General features: G+C 35.0%; 1 protein-coding gene across 9 annotated transcripts in view; it reads left to right on the top strand.

Annotated features, from left to right (window-relative positions):
• Positions 1–12329, top strand: part of PRLR (prolactin receptor) — a 157928-nt gene that overhangs the window by 22439 nt on the left and 123160 nt on the right. For 6 of the 9 annotated variants that reach the window (XM_069776463.1, XM_069776461.1, XM_069776464.1 and 3 more), the window contains exon 1: positions 7416–7568. The gene's annotated coding sequence lies outside the window, so the exon portion shown is untranslated. Of the gene's footprint in view, positions 1–503; positions 595–7415; positions 7569–12329 lie in introns of those variants that run through there. The other 3 variants (XM_069776456.1, XM_069776457.1, XM_069776452.1) reach the window with 1 other exon arrangement.

Genomic DNA, 12329 nt, shown 5'->3' with positions numbered 1-12329 from the left:
AGGTCAAAAGATATCACTAGATGTCTGTGTTTCCTTGTATGATGTGCTGGCCACATCTTAAAACTTCATTCTTTTAATGAAACAGGACAAATTATGCAATGTCTTTATAACTATGCAATCAAAAATTACATGAATTACTACTGTAAGACAATTAAGATTGGTGGAACTTACTTGTATGTCTTAACATTGTTGCTGTAATGAAGGGTAATTATATAGGAATCAAAATTGGAGCTGCAGTGATTGAAAATTTGTATTTTCATACGCAGAGATGCTGGCAATTTGGGTTGTTTCATTTTGCTGTTAGACTTTTGGTAATTACCTGAACACACTTGACAAGGCATCATTAAGTAGGACAAAAAGAAAAATCTATCACCATCACATTAAAAAATACATTCTGTAATGCTGAAAGCTACACTGGTTTTTAGAAATTGGAAGATTTTCTGTCTGATTTTAGTGCCTCTACTACTGCTCCCTTTTTAACCTGTGCTTAACTCTCCTTTCAGATCCTGGAGGCTGAAAGAATCCCTAGAGTTTTTGAAACAAGCAATGTGAAACAAGTCCTCCTGCCCAAATCTCCTGACTGTGTGACATGGTGTAAGTCATTTAACCATTTTCCTTTGTAGATGATGAAAATTTACTGTTTTCTGTATTTTTAGGCATGCTGATGAAAATTTTATTTTAAAATTGAAGTTAATTTAGTACAGAGAAGCTGTTTTGAAAAAATTCTAAAATGAAACCTTAATTCATTACTTTTCCAGCTAAAACTATTAATTAGATTTGTAATACTTCCACAAATAATTTCAGCTGACCTAAACCTGATGTATGTGAGACTGCTTATTGTTACTTTTTTTACATTGTTACTTTATGACTTTACAATGTTTTGAGCATTTAATATATATACCTGTTTAACAAGTAAAAGTTGTTATCGGCTACAGTTTATAATCTTGTCATGTGCTTGATTGTGTTTTAAATCATTTAATTCTTTTGGAGCTGTGAATTATGATTTCAGTGTTTAAGCCCCAATGATCTGGGAGCGTTCTATTCACTAGTGGATCCAGCAAAAGAAGTGATCTCACAGAAGAGAAGTCAACAAGTTCTAAGATATAAGATATAGAGAATAAAGGAAAATATCAAATAGAAAGTTCTTAGGAGAAAAGAAACTTTTAAATCTCTGTGTGAATCAGAAAAGGCTGACAAGTTTCAGTTCAGTGTCCATGTTAACGCAGTATTAGCAGAGAATCTGCCTTTCAAGTAGAATATCAGCATCTTCCAACTGATCTGTGTTAGAATCTGATTAACATACATTCATAATAACTTAAGGATATAGGTAGTAGAATTTTCAGAGGAATTTCTTGGCAAGTTAGGGTGGTAGAGCTCACTCTGCAGTAGACAGGACATAAATACATTGTGTAAAGACAAGAACAGGATAACAGCTTGGAAATCCTCAGTAGCTTATATTTGAAAGTGGTGTTCGTAGCTCTAATGACTCCTTCAGTTAGCTGGCAAGATGCATATTACCACCATATATGCTAGGACAGCCGTTCACTTAAGGTCCTGACTGTAATAAAATAGCAGTTGTGATCAACATGTTATTTTATTTGTAACTTGGGTTTTGGCATTGTTTTTGATATCTTAACCTTAGTACAAATATATTTTAACATCATTTACATCTTCATTCTCCTGTGAATATTATTGTAAGAACTTAGGGATTTGGGGTTCTTCTAGAGTGGGTGTAAACATGAACTACCATGTAAGAATCTTGTTTTTAAACATGAACTAACCCTGAGTATGCTTGTATTCTTTTTGATTAATTAGTGTCTTTTCCTCTTTCTTATTCCTTCTTCTGTTGCAGAAAGCCTTATAGCCACTTAACTTTGCTTTTGCTTTTATCTTGCCCAGTATGTGCTAGCCTCCAAAAGGAGTGAACTTGAAATCTTTGTTGTTTAGTCATTCTTTTTAAAGAATTTAAAAACTAGATTAATCACATTAGTCATTATTTTTTTTTAAACATTTGTAGTGATTATTTGCTGTGTTTTTCAGCTGAGGTTTTTTAAGGTAGTTATGAAAATTAAGTTGCTTTCCTAATTATCAATTTTTTTTAATCTGGTATGGATGTAAAACACATGATGCAGATAAAACTGTGTTTGCAGTTGTCGTCTGTTTCAGAATTTCTAATAATTAACTCTGGGGCTTTCCTGTAGGTCCTTCTTTGTCTGGTAACATTAGCTGTCTTTCTAAATGTAGTTGTATTTCTTATAAAAGTCTCACTCCCAGATGAGATGTCTGCTTCTGCATCATTAAGTTTTGAAATGGCTAATTAATGGTTTGGTTGTGTATTAAATTATTTTTTAAATGTGTAAAATATTTTATAACAGTGTTTTCACAGAGCATTCATAATGCAAGGTGCTCATAGTCTTTACAGACTGAACACTCTTTTTAGCACTACTTTAAACAGCCTGTCATTTTCCAAAAGCTACTTGGTGTCTCTTCACTGTCTTACAGCTGCAATCTGAAAACTTTGTGCGGTTCAATCACCTGCGTAAATAATAGCTTTCTCAGAATTGAAATGAGCAAATAATTAATAGTTTTTCATAGGCAATGTTTTATTCAAAGTAAGTTTTCACAAGTTTACAGAAAAGTTTTGGGTTTAGACTTTTTCTAACTTGTGAAACATGAAGAGACTAAAGCACAAAGAGTATTCACCAAATGCTGTTACTTTGATTAACTGTGGTTATTTTACTAGGTCTACTCTATCTTGCTTATCACTGTACTATATTAGTATCTTAGAAAATTGATATTGTCTCTCTTACTACATTCTTTCAAAGGTCCCATTTTTCTTTACCAGTGTCTGAAAGCAATACAATTCATAGTTTTTCTGACTTCCCAGGACTATTGACAAATATGGGCCAGACAGATGGAGAACACTTTCTATTGGGTTTTTTGGGTGTTTAAAAACAAAACTAAATTAAACAAAACAAAAAGCCCCCCCCAAAAACCCAAACCCCACAATAATTTTCTTCACATTTTCAGCTCTACTATTCTTGAAGGTGGAAGGTCATTGTGATGAGACTGTGCTTGCACTTGCGCTAACCTGATCTTTTTTGTCATGTAAGCTTGTACACTTGAGATATTTGAAAGGAAAAATTGAATACTTGAATTTAACCATATTCAATAGGAGAATAATTATATGAGTGGAATGATGTGTTCTTGGTGACCTGCGTTGCTAAGAAACAAACTGCTGTGTTCTCAATTGATTAAATCCTCTTCTAAGTGTTTTTACCACAAGGTACATTTCAATGCTTTATTCAGGCTCAGATATCTCAAGTCTATTAACCATGAGGTCAAGCTATTATCTGCTTCTTTACTTCAGTCTTGCTCCATCTAATCTAAAATCACTCAGACACCTCTCCATGAACATCAAGTATAAAGTTCCAGTTCAACGGGACAAAACAAAACCCTTCCTTTTGCTGCAGACTTATCTCCCTCTCCTGTTTCTTGCCTTGATGCTGGCAATGTGTCTGTCACATGCTACTGGAGCCTGGATGCCACCTTCAGCCCATTCTTGTTCCACAGTCATTAGTACTGAATTTGCCCAGTGCAAGCTGGGTTAGAACACATGTGGGCACATAGTGCATTTCTGTTAAATTAGCCACTGCACACAAGAAAAGATCTTTTAACAGCTTTTTGCTTTTATATGAGAGTACTTGATATGTGGTCAGTGATACTGATCACTGTATTCAATGTTTCCTTCTTCCTCACCTGTCTATCCATTTCTATTCTTGCATGGTAGTTTTGCTCTTGATTTATGTGAAACTAGAATTTTAATCCAAATATCTAACTCTAACGATTTGGAACAAATTATGTTCCCAGAGAAGATCTGAAATTTATTAAGTCAACCAAAACAGATAGGACATTAGAAATCACAGATAAAAGATCTGCCAGTAGAAAGTTACCCTGTCAGCATTTTTTGAACAAATTTAAACCAATAAAGTAATTTTATGTAGGATCTATTCTATGCATTGTAGCACTGCGTAACTTTGATGTAGTACAAGGAATTATCTGGCTAGATTTACTGTATAATTTTTTTGCCTATACTTAACTGAAGAATATTTCTAAAATAACACCTTCGTTATTCAGCTACAGAACTGACACATTTGTTTTCTCTTGTTTCACCATTTATCTTAATTATTGTAAAATCCTTTCTCTGAAGTTTGAAAAACATAGCCTTATTCCATGTGTATTTATCTAAAATACTGCTGCAGTGTGTAGTTTGTCACCATTTCATTTCTGTATCCACTTTTAAACTTGTTCCTAAACCTTTTACTATGCACCCCCAATGCTACCTCCCTCCCTCCCTTTCTATGCCAGCCATTATTGCCCACTTGTTAAATTTCCAAAGGGTACTTATTTTTCTTTCTCTCATGTTGTCTTTCCCACTTGATAGGAATTTGTGTAAACATTCAGGAATCCCCTTGTATCCCATGGCTTCTTACTATCACTTTTGCTCTGCTAGCTGCACAAAGTTCATAATGGTTTGATCAAGGTTTTGCTGAGATTACAGCTTATAATGCTGATCACTGTATGCATTGTTTCCTTCTTCCTCACCTGTCTATATCCATTTCTGTTCTTTCATGGTAGTTTTGCTCTTAATCCAGATATCTAAATCTAACCATTTGGAATAAATTATGTACCCTTAGAGAAGATCTGAAATTTATTAAGTCAACCAAAACTGATAGAACATTAGAAATTACAGCCTGTAACATCTTGTGCTTATCAGTTAGTGCTGTATGGCTGTGACTCGTCAGCCATTAACCATTATCATTTTTATCTTTCCATGTTGTTCTTAATTTGATATATTTAATTTATTATTCCCAGCCATATATTTTCAGGAAGTACAAATAACTTTATAGATCAGCTGTCACAATCTCAGCTACTTTTTGCTGACCCTCACTTCATACTTACTCTGAAATATTTTTAGGACAAATACCAGAGGCTCAGTAGCTCTATTGATTTACAGTAGCAGTAATGCTCTTCCTCCTTGGAAAAAAAAAAAAAAAAAAAAATCCTGTGAAATCTTCGTATTCCAGGCTAATTTGGGATTCTCAGCTTGTTTTACCAGAGATGATTCAACTGATCAATCATGACTTAGAGCATTGATTTGGACATATGGTGTATGAAATAATGGAGGATTTCTGGCTTCTACTTGAACAAATCATGTGTTTCTGGGTTAAAATTTTTGGTTTGTTTCTCAATTTTAAGTTTCTTTGGACTCATTTTGTTCTGGGGTTTCTGGATAGAACTAAACACCATAGGCCACTATTATGGTTATTTCAAATGCTTGAAAGAGGCTAGATTTCATATTAGTTCTAAATTCAGTAAAAGTGGATTGGTCCCACTGTTCACAATAATAAGATATTGCTTCATTGACAGGCAAATGCAGGATCATGACAACCTCCCAAGCTCTGAGGTCAGAAGTTTTTTTCCACATGAAGTCTCACCTCCTTGGTTCTGTGAATGTTAGTAAGTTACATAGTGCCAGGGAATTTCCCCGCCCCTCACTGGAAGTCGTGCTCACAATCCATACAGTTTTATTATTTGTACAAAGGAGTAGAGTTTTGCCCAGGTCATTGCTAAAAATTTCCAGAGTTTGGGAGTTTGTACAGGCTGTGGGTCATTCCCAGATGGCAGTTTGCTTGCAGACAACCTGTACATGGAAGATAATAGAGTTTAGTAATATGGACTTGTTCTATTCTAGGGCAGTTAGTCTGAGTGCCAGAGAGTGGTACTGGGCACAGTTAAGTTATGAGTACAGCTGTAGCCTCTGAGTACCAAGTTTTGTAAGTCTTGCCAAGCTCAGAACTCAGTGGAAGACAGACTTTTAGGTGTTCTTGCATTTCATGGCAACAAACTACATTTAATTAGCTGAGCACTGGAACATTGCATGTACAGTTCTTGGGCTAGTCTGCTGTATTTCTGTGAAACTCAAGAATATGTGCATCTTCAAAATTGCCAGTGTCACAGATTACTCTATATTGATTTATTCTGAACACTTCTTTTCCCCTGTAATGAGTTATAGATTATAATGCTGTCATTGTCTAATCAGCTTTTCTCTCTAGTTTGGGGCTAGAATTTCCATGCATTTATTGTTTTTTAAAGTAGAATGTACAACCTAGAAAATCATCCAGAATTAATTCATGGAATATTCCACATGGTCCTCCAGCAGTTATTTCAAAGCCTAATTGTCAGTAATGTTGAAATTCTTCACCTTACTTCTGTCCTGAATTTGTCTACATTCAACTTCTAACCAGAGGACCTAATTGCACTTCTGCTTTTGAAATCTTTGTATATTGCCCAGCATCCACTTACCATGGGATAATCAAGATGTTTTTCAGCAGTTACTTACATATACACTTAGCAGTTTCAACTCATCCCTGAAATTTCCAGGAAATACTGAAATACTTAAATCCAGAGTGAGCAGCTGCATGGTGCTTAGTTGCTGGCAGGGGTTAAACCACGACAACACACTGTGAGCATTTACAAATCAGATAACCTCTTTCTAATTCAGTGATAATAAAACAACAGAAGAACTTCTCTGGGCCACTTCTCCTAATGCATTGGCCATTTCAGCCGAGAAAGCCGAGAAATTATTTTAATACTAAGTCATTATAGTGACAATGTTAGATGACAAATCTCTGATTAGCCTGAAGAGGATAGACAGTTGACTGCCTTGGTTAAGATGTGAGGTGAGGCTTAAAAAATATGATAGGCTTTGCATGGTCCTGCATGATTCTCAACTTCCAAACTAGTTCACTGGGTATAATGTATGCCAGTCACTTTTTGAAAAAACATTTCAAAAAGTTTAAAAAAAAGTAAAATTGTCTCCCTGTTGTGATGTCATTAGTCGTATTTCCACTTTCCAGATTAATACTGCATTTTTTTATGTTTCCAACTTCTGTCAGTCGTCTTATATCACCAGCTGATGATTAATTCTTACTTCCATATCACATGTAAATGACATGCCTTGAATAAAGAATAACCTTAGACTGTGTGCTCACCAAGACAAGAATTGTCATGGCTCCTGAGTTTCAGAAGTGTCCATCCCATATAGGGAATGTCTTTGTAAGTAAGTAATAGCAAAGGGCTTAATATTAAACAGAAGAAATAGAACGTATGGAAGATTTTCACTGATTTTAATTTTAGCCTACAATGACTTGTAGAAAATAGCATTGAATAATAGATTTTCAGCTGGGCCATACCCTAAACCTGGACATCACATGTGGCTCTGGATGCTGTGGAAACTGCAGCTGTGTTGTCAAGGAAACAGCCTTGTGCTCAGTAGGCAAAACCAATGAGGATTAAGCAGGGCTATATTATAGCTAAGCCTCTGTGACCTTATCAGGGATCAACAAGATCTGCCTGTTCTTCACTGTGCAGGTGTCCCTCATGAGTGAGGGAGATATACACAGGCAAAAACATATATGCAATATACCTGATTTAAATGCCAGACCTGGATTATTCTAACAAGTGAATGCATTTCCCAGTTAGATGGATTAAAAGACTCCATTTGTGTAAGTAAAATGTTTATCTAAAATAGAATTAAATAATAGAAAAGAAGGTAATGTGACATGTTTTTCTGTAAGCTATGAAATGAGGAAGACATAATTAAAGTATGATGAACTCTGGAAGTATTTTTGATCTTTGTTGTAGCTTTATAATCAGGCTTAAATTCACACACAAGTATGCCACTATAAAAAATGTTAATTTCCCAATGATAAGAAACAAAGTTTTTAGAACACTGAGGTGCAGAATAGTTGTCAACAGTTTCAAGCACAGTGTTCTTCTTTAGTAAAAAGAATTAATGCATGTGTCACTGAAGTAAAACCACACTCCAACATACACATGTTATTTCATACCAGTTTTTTGTATCTGAAAGAATGAAAATCCAAATGGAACTGAGATAAGTAAGTGCAAGAGGAAAATGCCTAATAGTTTTTTGATGGGTGGGGAAGGAAGTTGAAAAAGTTGATTAAATTGCTGTCAGAAGTTAATTGTTTTCTGCTAAAACTTTAAAATATTTTTCCTTTTTGTTTCTAAAGGAAAATAGAAGGTTACACTTCAGTTGACGCTTCATAATACATAAGAATGAATGAGTGAGCAACTAAAGTTTATGTGCTTTGCCAGAATCTCTGGAGTTTGTTGTGCTTTTCTTTTTCATATTGTCACGTAACTTCAAAGGTGATTAAATGTCTTTCTTAATTAGCCCTATGTTTTAATTATTAGTCTGCATGTATTAACCATTTATTTTTATTGTTTCAGTATCTCTTGTGGTGTTATATGCCCATTTAAAAAAAAAAAAATCACTGTTAGTTTGTCTGCAGATAATGCCAGATGAACATTTTTCAATAGTGATACTGTCCTGTATCTTGTAGAGAGAAGGGAGGAACTGAAGCAAAATGTGAAGAGTGACACATCTGATTATCATAGTGATTTTCCTTCCAACATTATCTTGTGATTTATTTTCTTAGTGGTTTTTTTTTCCTACAGAGGTTAATCTAAACCTGCCAAAGCCAATGGATTTCGTCAGATTATGATTATTCTTTCATGGCATCCCACTCCTTTTTTTCAGTGCTTCTGCATTTTTTTCTTTTTTATATCTGCTTATTTAAAATACCTGATCTTCTTTTCCAGAATTACTGGTTTTACCATATCATCTAAGTTACAGAAAAATTCTGTGTATAAGATATTTGCTACTAAAGAGAGTTCAGACATTTTAGAGCATATTTAAGGCCATTATAGAAAACTTGAAATGGACCTGATTTCATTGCTTCATTTCTGAGAGTTGCCACTCTCCTGATAAGATTTTCTATCAGAACATGAGGGGAAGAAGTGAAGCAAAGAGGACAGGGAAGACTTGGCTATTTCTGTGAGCTGAATATGATATCAGTCTCCTAAACTATATTAAATACACAATAGAAAAGTTAGAGATGAGAGCATATTCAATGCTTAAATATTTAAGAGCATAACAACATCAAAGTTGTTAGAATACATGCAGCATTTAGCTTAAAAAACTATGACTTAAGACCTTGCAGAGAAGTCCACTATGATCCAAATATGCTTAGAGAAACAGAATATTAATATTCAAAATAAAAGGATTAATAAATGTGCTGTGCCTCCCCAAAAGTTTCTCATTCCCATTCCTTCCTTCCTTATTAATTTTTTACTTTCAGTTTTCAGGTGGTTTTGTACTACTGTCATATTTAGTCACTTTAGTATCAGTGATTTCGTCTTCTCATGCTTCTGTTTATTCCTTATGTGTCTAATAGTTATTCTGAAGGTCAGGTACAGAGCTGGATACTTTTCCTAATGTATTGTCTGCATCTTGACCTTTTTTCCCTCCTTGCATTTTTCCTAATTTTGCATAAATATATCTGTCTTTATTCTCTCTTGGTCCATCTTCTATCTGTAGCTTTATGGTCATTTTTCTTTGCTTTTCAATCACTAAAATCCATGCTTTTGTTAAATAGTCTGGATTCGGTAAGGAGTTTGATGTGAATTAAATTTAATATTTAACCTAGAGCTCACTAATATGCATGACTTTGACCAGTTATCACCAATTTAGAGAGCAACAAGTAGAATCCAACTTCTTTTCTTTAAACCAACTAACTGCTTTAACAGTGTGCCAGTAAATTACTGCGAGTTATCTACTACCTTGCCACTTTCTGGGATAATCTGCTATCCTGAGCAATAGGCAGAGCAGCAGCAGTCTCTCTAGTTGGGTTATTTGTGGACAAATAGGCAGATCAGCCTTCCCCTGCTTATGGAGTGAGTTAGATGCATCCAGGACATGTCATCCCTCCTGTACATGTGCTATGCAACTGATATGTGTGTGTATAACAAGTCTAAGATGTTCCTGATGCTGTAGATTTACATCAGGCCATCTGTGTGTGGCCCAAAACCATGTGTCCAGGTGTTCCAACTAGTGTATCACTTTTCTTCCATGTGAAATGCTGGTAAATATGATTTTCTCATTCCATTTTAAATTACTGGTGTAACTTTGGTCCATCTATTCTAAATGCCTTGTACCAAGGAGAGTTAATTTATTTGATCAAATTCAGACATGAATTCAGGAGTAGTCATTGGAAACATATTACTGTGAAGCCAGATTAATTCTGTAATATCAGTATGGAGGAAACCAGAACTAGACCTACAGTACTCTACTTACATCTAATTTTTCTTCATCTTTCATCTTATATAGCTATTTACAGTGCTGTAAAATACAAGAACAGTCTTACCAAATCAAAATGTTCACATTTGGCAGATATTAACATTGAAAACAAAACCCTAGAAAAAAATGAGGCTGTGGAAGACCTCAAGTGTTTAGGCTGCTATTGTCAAAGGGCTGAATGGAGGACTGTAGTCCTATGTTCTTCTCGATCTTTTGCATGTGAATTATATCCCCTTAGATTATGGTGATTCCATTGTTGTTATGAGATTATGTTTTTTATAGGAATAAACTGTATTGTATTATTTTTACATTGTATTGTAATATTTTGAATTTGGTGCACTGTTCATAACATATATACAAATCTGTACATTGGATGCTTTTCTTTTTCTAGTTTACCTTTAGACTTCTGATCTGATTTACACATTTAAAAGTAAGTTTCTCATAAGGGTAACTTAGTAGCCATAAACCACTTTCTGAACAGGTTTTGATCAGTGAAACATTCAAACTTTTGTTGTGAACACACTTTTTCAGTTATGAAATCCAAATTTTTTTATGGGTATATTAATCAACAGATGTGTGGTTTCTTAAAAAAAGTAACATGGCAATATGCTGTCACCCATCAGTTTTAAGTCAAAGACTGTCAGCCACAGTAGCTATCTGTGAACAAGATAACTAAAGGCATTTGTAGTATGTGTCTTTGTATCACTGCAATGATAGTTAGCAATAGATAATCCTAACAGAGATCAAGGGTATGACTCTTAGCAACCAGCCAGAAGTACCTCATGCTTTTGCAAATTGCTTGCCCTCTTTTCCTGAAACTAATTGACGTTTGTTGTATAGAAAATTATGCAAAATGCTTACAACAATATTTTTTTTATTCCTCTGCATACTTGACCTTTGTTGTTGTTGTTGTTTGCTCCTTTAGTATTTATATTATGTGTCTTTTGTATACAGAAGTAATAAAACAAATAGAAAAATAACCAGCGGTAGGCTTTAAGATCTACAGATATTAAAAATCAATTCACTGTGAGTATGTTTTTTGCATAAGTGTGTATGGTTTTACATACTGATTTTCCGTTTACAACCCAGTTAAATTTAGATGGACAACCAACCCAAAACTTAATTGTAAGACTGTTATCACTATGTTTGAATCCATATCCTTCCGAAATTCAAGTTGTTTGACAGCAGCAGTAGTTAATCATATTTAAGATGATTTTACTGAGGCTTACTGTGATCCAACAAACCTCATTCAAGCTGGACTGTGCTTAAGGTTGCTCCCCTATGGCTCACTGCATCTTCCAGGAGACAGCAGATGGCTTTCAAATACCACGTAGTAGCTTAGTGCCTTCTCCTGTGCCTGTTCACGTCTTAGCTCAGAGAGCAAGGAGGCTGCTGCAGAGGTATGGAACTGTGAAGTTGTAGCTCTGCACTAGAGGAAAGTGAAGAGTGGTTCTCACAGCGGTCTTCTCTCTGTAAATAGGGAAGGTGTTACATTTCAGAGTCAAGGTAGTTTGGCTTAGTATCTTGTGGCAGCTGTGTAACACTTGCCAGTAATACATAGCTTACTACCTTATTATTTCATTGTCAAACACTTTAAGAAAGGGGGTCTTTAGGGAAGCTTCAATGCCTGTTGGGTTTTTTGATCTCTTGTTAAGTGTTGTGCACTTTTTCAGATTATTTATGGAAACAATGCAAAATGTGCATGTTTTCCAATACTACTTTTATTAAAAGCACCAGTGTTTCAGTTTAATATTTTAGAAGTGGTAGAACCAACTGATTTGCTAACAGTCTTTGGTGTCTCCATTTCCAGTCTGCAATCTTGATAAAACCCGAGTACATAACTGGTGATGCTTCAGCCGAGAGATACAGTATCCTTTTGGAAGTAATGATGTTTGTCCTGTTAACAGACCTTCAGGTTGGCTGGGAAAATCACACAGAGGATCATTTGGATTACCGGTTCTGGTTTTTAAGGGTATTAAGAGGCCCACATCCAAGATAATGATTATTTCAGTGCTTGTTGCTTAGGATTTATACTGAGGCACATGGTTGCTAACACAAAACTGTTGTGCTTCCGTAGGAGGTATTTAAATCCTTTCAGACACAA

The sequence above is a fragment of the Haliaeetus albicilla genome, chromosome Z, assembly GCF_947461875.1.
Source record: "Haliaeetus albicilla chromosome Z, bHalAlb1.1, whole genome shotgun sequence".
NCBI classification, from domain to species: Eukaryota; Metazoa; Chordata; class Aves; order Accipitriformes; family Accipitridae; genus Haliaeetus; species Haliaeetus albicilla.
Note: the sequence above shows the minus strand (reverse complement) of the source record. Positions and strands in the feature narration are given on the sequence as shown.